Below are 10,962 nucleotides of genomic sequence, written 5' to 3' on the forward strand. Positions count from 1 at the left end.
GTTTTGTGTTTTTGTTTGTGTTTTCCCCTTTGTTGTGACCCTGCAAGACCCTGCACTGATTGAAATGGCGACGGTGCGCTGAGCAACGCCGTCAAAAGGGTAGGCCTATCAGCAATGTGTCGTTCGTTTGTTGGTATACGAATCCCAAGGTACGACTACGAGTACCAATCACTGTCAGTTGGCAAAAAAATCCTTATACCCATGAGGGCATCTCTGGAATTACTTTCAGTCGTGGATGGAGGATTTTCCATTTTCCTTGTGATTTTTATGGCCCCAATGAAATTATGGTAAAAATGCATCCTCTTTTTGTTTTTTACTGTCTTAATTTTTACCTGGGCCTCCCAACCACCATATCTTCCTGCATCAGACAATGGAACAGAAAGTGAATGATTTATTGATGGGTCTTGACAAGTTGAAGAATACATGAGGGTAATGATAATCTGACTAGATACTGTATTAAAGATTACCAAAGTGGTTCCAATTTTCAAAAAAGGCCCTAGAGCTAGAGATGCAACAAGAAACTATCGCCCAATCTCAGTCTGTTTTTTCCTCTCATTAGGGACTGGTCAGTTTCTTCGGCCGGGGGGGGGGCGGTGGATTCATGGGGGGTCACCCTGTTTTTGACTTTGGTGGTAGGGGGGGGTCAGCATGTTTTTGAAATGCCCAATAAGGGGGGTCAGTGTGTTTTTTAATTTCGACATGGCTCATACTTGCGAAAAATGAATTGTGCCAGCCACATTTTTCGGCGCGCCCTTCGGGCGCATAACTTTAATAATAATAAGACATTTTTCAGAGCCATGCCCTAGTACAAAACTTTAATATATCAGACATATATATATATCTGACACACATGTATGTTTAAAATTTTTCGGCGCGCCCTTCTGGTGCATGTCTTTAAAATATCGAACAATATTTTTCAGCATGCCCTTCAGCTGCATGACTTTCATATATCAGATATGTATATATATTAGAGATGTCTGGATGTTTAATATTTTTCGGCGCGCCCTTCGGGCGTAGTAAATTATTATGTCAGACATATCTTGATGTCTGTAAATTGAAAGACTGTTTTGCAAAGTGTACTGATCATTATGAAATCTGCAGTTCATATGAAAAGCATGACAAGTTCCTGATACTTTTCTGTTTCCTCTATGAGAATTCAGTATTAGAAAGCAACATACACTAATATTTCACGATCACATTTTTCTTACAACAGTTCTGGACATCTGCTTTAAGCATAAAAAGAGTGGAGTACATTCACAGCTCATTCAAAATACTGTATTCAAACTTTAGAATTGACACTTTTAAGTTCCTATCGTACAACTGACACGACAACAATTTCATTAAAACACAGAATGACTGAATGTTTAAATTATATATATATATATATATATATATATATATATATATACATATATATATATACATATATATATTTATATATATATACACACTGAATTATCCACCTTTTGTTTTACCCTTGTCGCGCACGGGGGGGGGGGGGGGTCCCCCTGTTTTTGAAAGCTGGAATAGGGGGGTCAGCCACTTTTTGATGTCGGCAAAAAATAATGCACCGGCCCCCCACCCCAGGCCGAAGAACTGACCAGTCCCTTAGTAAATTCTGGAGGAGATTATAAATAAACAGTTCCTTACATTTAAGAGTTGTATCATTTGCCTGCTTTTTAAGCACCAAGACGAAGTTCAAAGTTGATTTCTCATCATCCCGATGAATAATGTTCGGTAAATTGATCACGAAAATTCAACCAAAGGAAATTCAACAATTGGATTAGAATTGGGCATTTGCCTGGGCATTTGATATCATAGATCATAATTTACCCTTTATCAAAACTCCAACTTTATGGTGTAAGGGGAACCCACTTCTCTGATTTCCAGACAATAGGAATTATAATAAATCACAACTTGTATTTGCAGGTGAAGCAACGTCTGAAAAAGGCTTACCCTAATCGAAGAAACGGAACGGAACGGAACGGAACGGAACGGAAGGCCATACAAAATGGAAATTAGTTTCTATTTTTTTTGCGATGCGTGTGTGACAGTATGGCGTACATTCAAGTTTGCTTGCGTATTGATTGCTTTCTTAGGTCACGTTACAAGCACGGACACTCCCTTTTATGAAAAAACCATGTGTGATCTAAGTCGAGGGCTAGCAAACACGAGAATACCCTCCGGGGTATCCATCGACTGCCTCAAGCTCATATGTAACCCAATAAAAAACCAGCAAAAACATGGATCATTTCAACCATTATCTTTGTGTACAAAATATATACATATTTTAGCTCTTACACGGAAACCATTGGGACAAAATAAACTTCATCAAAGTTTAGTGCCTGAAACCAATTAACCTATCAAATAACGGTCTACTTTGACATTGACATAATGTAAATATACTCAAACCTGTAATCACATCCTGCCTTGCTACAAATAGAACAAGCTCAAAGTCTCGTCAAACCAGTCTGAGACGAGCACAGATAGCGATGTCTCCGTATGTACGGTCTGCTCGCTTAAACTGAGCACATAAGGGAGGACTCTATTAACACAGGAGAGTGAACAAAAAATCACTGCAGCTGAGCTTACTTCTGGGATCAACCCTCGAGTCGTTTTCTAACGACACTCCTCATGGTCTATAAAACGAGCATCTAAAACAAATCCTTCTTACAAAATCATAGCTCATTATGTAACTTTGACCAACATCTGAAGGAGTAAGCATTCCGTCGATATCCGGAACGACAACCGAAAAGTCCGGTGAGTTAATTCAAACACACTTTGCCCACATCGCTCAAACAGTTAAAAGGTTTCACGATAGCTTAACAACGGGACTCTGAATTTTTTTTTGCTTAATTTGTCTCCATTTTACGCCACAACTTATCGTATAAAACCAAGATGCAATCTGTCATCAAATTTGTACTACAATCAACCAAACTAAAAAGATTGCTGAGCAATACAAAAAACATCATCTGGCAAAGAAAATCAAAAACTGAGAAAGCGGCCATATAACTAATCAAAGTCGGCGGCATGAATCATATAAACCAATACTCTCCTCAGAACAAACCGATTTCAAAGGCCGTTTACAACAAATATTGTTAAAGAAACCATGAAACCTGGGAATGGCTAAACACAGAGATATAAGATTTATTTCTCAAAACAGCCCTTCACAACATGCTTTTCAAACACCGGAAAACAGGCACCATATCAACGATCATAAAAAGCACAATACACCCGAAATCTATTAAAAAGTCCATGAAAAATTGACACAAAACCAAAAGTTCGGTTATCGATTTAAATGCCTAAAACAAACTAATCGTTGTCAGATTAGTACAACATTTACTGTTAACATAACGAGCACAAGCAATGCTCAAAATATGCCCTAAAACAAATATCCGTATAAGCGTCCAGAAACTCCGGTCGATGCTGGGTCATGTTATAATATGACACCACACACCGGATCGCTCACTATAGAGTCAGTCAATAGTGGCTAACTCTCTCAATAACGAATCTGGCTTCTCCTCTTCGAGGACGAAGATGACTTTATTACACAACTAAGTGGAGGGGATACAAAACAAGAGAGCGACTGATGAAGGAACCCCATTTTTAGTTCCAAAACACTGTTAAGACCAATCACTCAATCAACAATTAACCGGTTTACGGGGGACCCAGATCACATGACTAGGGTCAAAGCACGATCGATTCACCGGTGTCTCGCCATGTATTCCACACAAAATAAATGCAATGATCCTTTTATTCGCCATATCGTAATATTAAACAAACTTGGTAGAGCCGATGTGTGGAGTTGCCCTCATTTTCCTTTATATTGAACTGACGTCGTCGATGGGCAGTAGGTTTACGATGTTTTAAATTTTATTTCATTAAAGCAAAGTATACGCAAGCAAACTTGAATGTACGCCATACTGTCACACACGCATCGCAAAAAAGAAAAAAAAATAGAAACAAATTTCCATTTTGTATGGCCTTCCGTTCCGTTCCGTTCCGTTCCGTTCCGTTCCGTTTCTTCGATTAGGGTAAGCCGCTGAAAAACTACCGGTGCTCTGTGGTGTCCTGCACTAGGACAGACTGTTCCTTCCACGTTTTTTACTTCCGGTTGTTGCATGATTCAAATCTACAGGCATCATATGTTGGGGTGCTAATTGATAATTACCTTACACGGAAAGCACACATCTCTGAAGTAAATAAATGTATACGGAGAAAGGTAGAATACTATTTAAATAAAGATGTTATGTAATAATGAACACCTATTACCTGGTCATGAGGGTTATAGGCCTATAGGCGTATATATATATAGGCGTATATATATATATATATATATATATATATATATATATATATATATATATATATATATATATATATATATATATATCGATGGATAGATCGATCGATCGATCGATGGATAGATAAATTGAGAGATAGTGTATCAAATCAACCCATAATACAGCTAAGTGAACAATAACGTATCAAATCAAACAATTATGTATCAAATCAACCAATAACCTAGCTAAGTCAAAGTGTAAAGATTCCAATCAACTGATGATGCATCAAGTCACCAAATAAATTATCAATCGACCGATAAAGTATTAATAAATGTAAACTAACTGAATATAAATGAGTGTTGTATCTTTTGTTTTTTTCAAAATCTATCAGTTACACCTCCAGAATTACATATACTTGGAGTATACTGTTTTCGTGATTTACTCAAACATCACGAATCGAATTTCATCATCAATTTTGAAAATGCGAACCAATTATAAGTATTCCTGCAGGATGAATTAAAGATACAACGCATATGAGAGTGTCTTTATCGACACACTTTCTAAGTTGGGAGGACTTGGAAAAAGTTTTCAATATGACCGATTATAAAATTTCGTTACTTACAACGTCAGTATATCAAAATGACAACAAGCCTTTACAAAATAATCGCAATCATACCCATCCGTAATCAAATAACACTAGGTCAAAATTCGTAATACACTAGTTATAAACATAGACACATAACAGCACAGAACAGACAGTAAAGCACCGGTACACACTCATGTAACTCTCATACTGGGACTGAATTACAGGTAAATCTGGACTCATTGTTCAATTGAATTCCTAATAATCAGAATTCATTAATTTTGCAAATTACTCCTGTAAGCAAGCCGAGTCAACAGATTTTGTAGACAACGTATTGCTTTTTCTTTCCTTTTTATCCTTTCTGTTGTGATTCACGTCGAGTCACATCTTATTACGAAGACATCGCAAAATTATTGAGTAGTCGTAAATAGTATAGTGCTGATAGAAAAAAAAACCGCTTAGGCCAAGAAAAATAAAACGTTTGTTTCTCATCCTCGCGCGTGTCAATTGAGACCCGCCGCGTCAACCTTTTTTCCGCTCATGAGGAAATAAAATGACAAAAAAAAAATTACGCGACAGTAGTGCTGTATAAACTGTAAACAAAATAACTGACACTAACATTCCATTCAACTAGAACTGTACACATATGTCACTGTTATATTAAACTGACAAAACTGTGCATTGCAGCACTAAAAGTCAAACCACAGAACTGTTACTATACAAAAATACTAAAGCGACACTGCTGTGCATTTATCTCTGCGTTCATTCCTATGTCGTTTTCATGTTTTTCGCGCATTCTTGTTGGTTGAAGAGTAAAAAAATGAGAAGAAAAAAACCGCGTCACCGCATCAGTCTTGCAATATGTCTGGGATGAGAAACAAACTTATATTTGTAACAATTTACGGTAAACGGAAAAAATTAATAGAAGAAAAGAAAATTCAGTACCAGACAATGCGATTACAAATCGATCTATAGATCTATCCATCCACCTATCTATTGACCATTTTATCGAATTGATCTATCGATCTATCGATTAATTGATCTATCTTTCTATCGAATTGATAGATCCTTCGTTCTATCGATCGATCTGTCCATCAATTTAATTATCGATCGATTGATTGATCGATCGATCGACCGACCATCTTGCAAACATCGATAGATAGATCGATCGATCTATCGACTGAGTGATTGATTTATCTATCGATACATTGATCGACCTATTTATTTATCTATCTATCTTTCTATCAATCTATCTATCTATCTATCTGTCTACCTACCTATCTAATATCTATCTATCTATAAATCGATCGATCTATTGCTCCCCATGAATCGCTTAATCAGATATTATCAGCTAATTGATATATTATTGGTTGTTTTGATGCGGTATTGGTTGACTTTTTATTTTTTATTTTTTTTATTTATTTATTTGCACAAAATGATACATAAAACACCACAAAATGAACAAAATTGTGCATGGATTACACAGAAAAGTCGAATGACTTATTTCCACTGTGGTCCATATTAACAAAAGACTAACAAAACCAGATATGAACTGTAAATGCTCACGTGTTTCATTATATATTGCAGTTATGTGTAAATTTGAACCTTTGCCACATGTTTGCAACTTCATTGAAAGTATTATGATCAACATAATGAACAATATTCACCACAGATTAACTCTATAGGTCATTAAGTATTCAAATACGCAATTAGCTGAAATAGAAATAATTAATTTCTTTGACTGCTGTCACTGTATCACCTCTTTATATAGCAAGTGTGATTGCCTCTTGTCAAGTCCTTCAAACTTTGAAAGCTCATTAGATATGCAAACTATAAATTAGCTGACATGAAAACTTAAGTGCGAAATGACTTCCAATATTGGTATAACCTGGTATAATCATCAATGTACATAGCATGTTATGCCAATTTTGATCAAATAAATCCAAGTATATATCCCTAATTAGGAAAGCTCATTAAATACACAAATTAGGAATTGGCTGAAGTAAAAATGCTTAATGCCTTTCAATAATGTTAGCCTACGTAATGGTATATTTAATGTACATAGCAAGTTTCATCAATTGGTCATGTAAATTCAAATATATATCCCTAATTTCAAAAATTCATTAAATATGCAAATTAGAAGCTCCATGAAGTACAAATGCTTAATGACTTTCAATAACGTCGTATCATAGTATCTTTAATGTACATAGCAAGTTTCGTCAACTTTGGTCTAGTCAATACAGATAAATATCCCTGATTATGAAAGTTCATTAAATATGCAAATAAGGAATTGGCTAAAGTTCAAATGCTTAATGACTTTCAATAATGTTCTTTCATAGTATCTTTAATGTACATAGCCAGTTTCGTCAACTTTGGTCTCGTCAATTCAGATAAATACCCCTAATTAGGAAAGTTCATAAAATATGCAAATTAGGAACTGACTGAAGTAAAAATGCTTAATGACATTTAATAATGCTCTATCATAGTATCTTTAATATACATAGCAAGTTTCATCAATTTTGGTTATGTAAATTCAAATATATATCCTTAATTTCGAAAGGTCATTAAATATGCAAATTAGGATTTGGATGAAGTAAAAATGCTTAATGACTTTCAATAATGTTAAATCATAGTATCTTCAATATGGAAACCAAATTTCGTCAATTTTGATTGAGTAAATTCAGATATATACCCCTAATTAGGAAATTTCATTAAATATGCAAATCAGTAATTATCTTTCACGTCACCCCTTAATAACTTTCACAGCTGATATATCTTGATGTGATCAACATTTGTAGCAAGTCTAATCAAATTGTGTGCAGTCGTTCTCAATATATATCAGTTTTTTCTAAAATCATTAATTATGCAAATGAGCAAAAAGTAAGCAAGCCACATCCCCCAAAAACTAATCAGTTCTTGCCATTTGCAAACTGAATCTATGTACCAGATTTGATTCTGATCTGATGAGCTGGTTTTGAGATATTGAGCACACAGACAGACAGACACACAGACAGACAGACAGACAGACAGACGGACGGACAGACAGACAGACAGACAGACACACAGACAGACAGACATCGCTACGATATATGCTCACGTGTGTCAACACGTGAGCAAAAAATGGAAAAAGTACAAAGTGAGAAATCCGACAACATAGAGTAAAACAAGCACTTCCAAAAATAAGTTAAACGGACTAAAACCCTCTGAAAATCTCACCAAAGATTAAATGAAATCTCTCTTTACACGTTAGACATAAGAATCTTGCAAATGACGTTTTAACTTTTTTTTTAAATTGTAGTTGGAATCAATATTCCTTATACTACGTGGAAGGCAATTCCATAACTGCGAAGCTGAGTACTGAAAACTTGTTTGAAATAATTTAGCTCCTCCTGGGATAAAAACTGAGTTATTGCCAGAACGTGTATTATAATTGTGTACATTCTGTCTGGTAATAAAATTTGACGCTAGGTAGGATGGAGCTTGACCCCTTATTATTTTATGCATGAGATTCAGTTTCAGGTACGACACTCTTTGCTCTACACAAAGCAACCCAAGTTTTTCAAAGTGAGCTGGCCCAATATGTTCCCTGGGGTGCATATCTAGAACAAACCTTATTATTTTATTTTGTGTTGTTTGTAGTCTATGTTTACTGACAACCTTCAAACCTTGATACCAGTAGGCACAGGCATAATCAAAAAGACAATTAATGAGACTATTGGCAAGAAGTATACGTGTTTTCCTGTCCAAAAAGTGACGTTTGCGAAACAAAAACTTAAGACGAATTTATCTAAAATATCAGGGTTAATCCACGGTTCCGACCTTTGTTTCAAACGAATCTCTTTGATAGGGGCAATTTTGTCTACAACAGATAGAAACAAGGATTTAAATGTAATCCACGCTTTTTCGGCCTGGTCACAGTCAATGACCTGATACCAATCGACCTTATTAAGCATTTCAGTGAATAAACCTGTGGAATAACCTTTCATTGATCTTATCCTGACCGTTTTGTGAGACTCAAATTGAATTTTAGTAACCTTCCTGGTACAGTAAGTAACATAGTGATCGCTGATACCGATAGGTAAAACGCCAGACTGGCTAATTTTGTCATGATCTGAGGTCAAGATAAGGTCAATGATAGTAGAACTATGATTAGTGACTCGATCAGGTTCACATATCAATTGTTGTAAAGCAAAAATATTACAAAAATTATAAAAATGTCTAGTTAGACAGTTGTCATCGAACGTTACATTACAATTAAAGTCACCAATAAATATTGATTCTTGGTCGGAAATGCAATGTGACGTGAGTAAATCTTCCAAATTCGAAAAATAGGTGGAAAATTTTGGAGGTCTATATAAAGTACCAATTAAAATTGGCTTTGACTTTGGCAGGAGCAAATCAATCCATATGGCCTCTAAGGTATCATTTTGTAAATCCGAGTGCTGTCGGAAAGCAACATTGGAACGAATGTACATGCAAACTCCCCCACCTTCTCTATTACGATCATTCCTTTGTATTTCATACATTCTACATTCAGTTGATTTAATCCGTTATTTGTTCATTGATACGTTATCGGTAAATTTGTTGATACGTTGTCGGTTAGGAAAAATTACTACGTTATCGGTAAATTTTTACTACGTTATCGGTTAGAAAAAATTACTACGTTATCGGTTCGTTACTACGTTATCGGTTGATTTACTACGTTATCGGTAAATTTTTACTACGTTATCGGGTTTGATACGTTATCGGTTAGTTACTACGTTATTGGTTGTAACAGGCCCTACCACTTTCTTTCAAAAAATATACCTAGCAACAATCTTTGGTTGCACTTGAATCTTTTTCGACGTTGAGCTGTTCAAGTCCTACGCAGTTGGAATGTTGGAAAATGTTGGAAAATCTGTTTTAGAGAGAGGCTCGTCGCTCATCCCGGATGCACATCACCTTCTAGTCACCTGCCAATGTTGTAAAGTTGCAGACGACACTATGGTCACGTGACCGGGCACTTTTCCAAATTTGGTCTGAACTATTTCCCTAGGGAAATAGCTTTTCAAAAAATACCCTCTGACGTCACTTTTGTCGATTCAATGGGGACTAGACGTATCTATTTTCTCGTCACGTGACGTATTCTAAAAGTAATTATTACACGCAAGATGCTCATTCCTCATGACCAGGTAATAGGTGTTCATTACACTTTCTGGGTTTCAGAGGCCAACCTCAGCTTTATTTCTAACCTTGGGAGTATACTAGATGTATTAAACATAAAACTTACTTTAATACCTGTGTAAAATTATTTATCTTCGATATACAGCATCAGAATATTCCCGTCTGTTTGAATGCCTTCAAGTTCAGACCTTACACTCAGGTGCAAAGTTATGAACAATTTCCCGCATGCTGTTAAGATGAGCACATCAAGGTATCAGTTTATAAAATCATAAAGACAATGACTGTTACAAGACTACGAAATTATGTAAAAGTGTATTACTGTAACAACTGCCATCCCTGTGTTATCTCGAAGGAGAGAAATAAAATGTTCGATTTCGAAAAACTAAGACGGTGATTTTTCTTATACCAAGAGCTTGAAAAATGAGCCCTCACAAGTAAAGTGGCAGATAAGAAAAAAATTGTAAAAGTTTGAGCTAGTCCGAATGTCTGTCCCCAAGGCGCATTCTACCTTAAAGCTAATACCGGGATATACCATGATTTGCAAATGAAAGAATCGTGACATTGCCTAACTATTCGATTGAAACATCGAAACACGGGGTTCGCAGAAAATTCATGAAGATTAGATCAACGAATCCTTGCAGAGCTTAAGATAAACCAGTACAATTGAAATCACCCTTAATTTTGCAGAAATGTAGCAAAATACTTACCTCAGTCGGTATACCGATCTCATAAAACAGTCCGTTAGCTCTCCAAAAACATTCCAGAAATCTCACCTGGACTAAGGGTCACGGCTTCATTTTTCGCACCAGAGCTACAAGAGCTACCTCAGATGATTAATATCCCAAAACCCAATCCAGTCCTCCACAATACCCTATATTCATTTATCAAACAAGCCATCCATATGAAGATTGTAGAGTATTTTATACTAACGTT

Source organism: Ptychodera flava, chromosome 15, assembly GCF_041260155.1.
Source record: "Ptychodera flava strain L36383 chromosome 15, AS_Pfla_20210202, whole genome shotgun sequence".
Lineage (NCBI taxonomy): Eukaryota > Metazoa > Hemichordata > Enteropneusta > Ptychoderidae > Ptychodera > Ptychodera flava.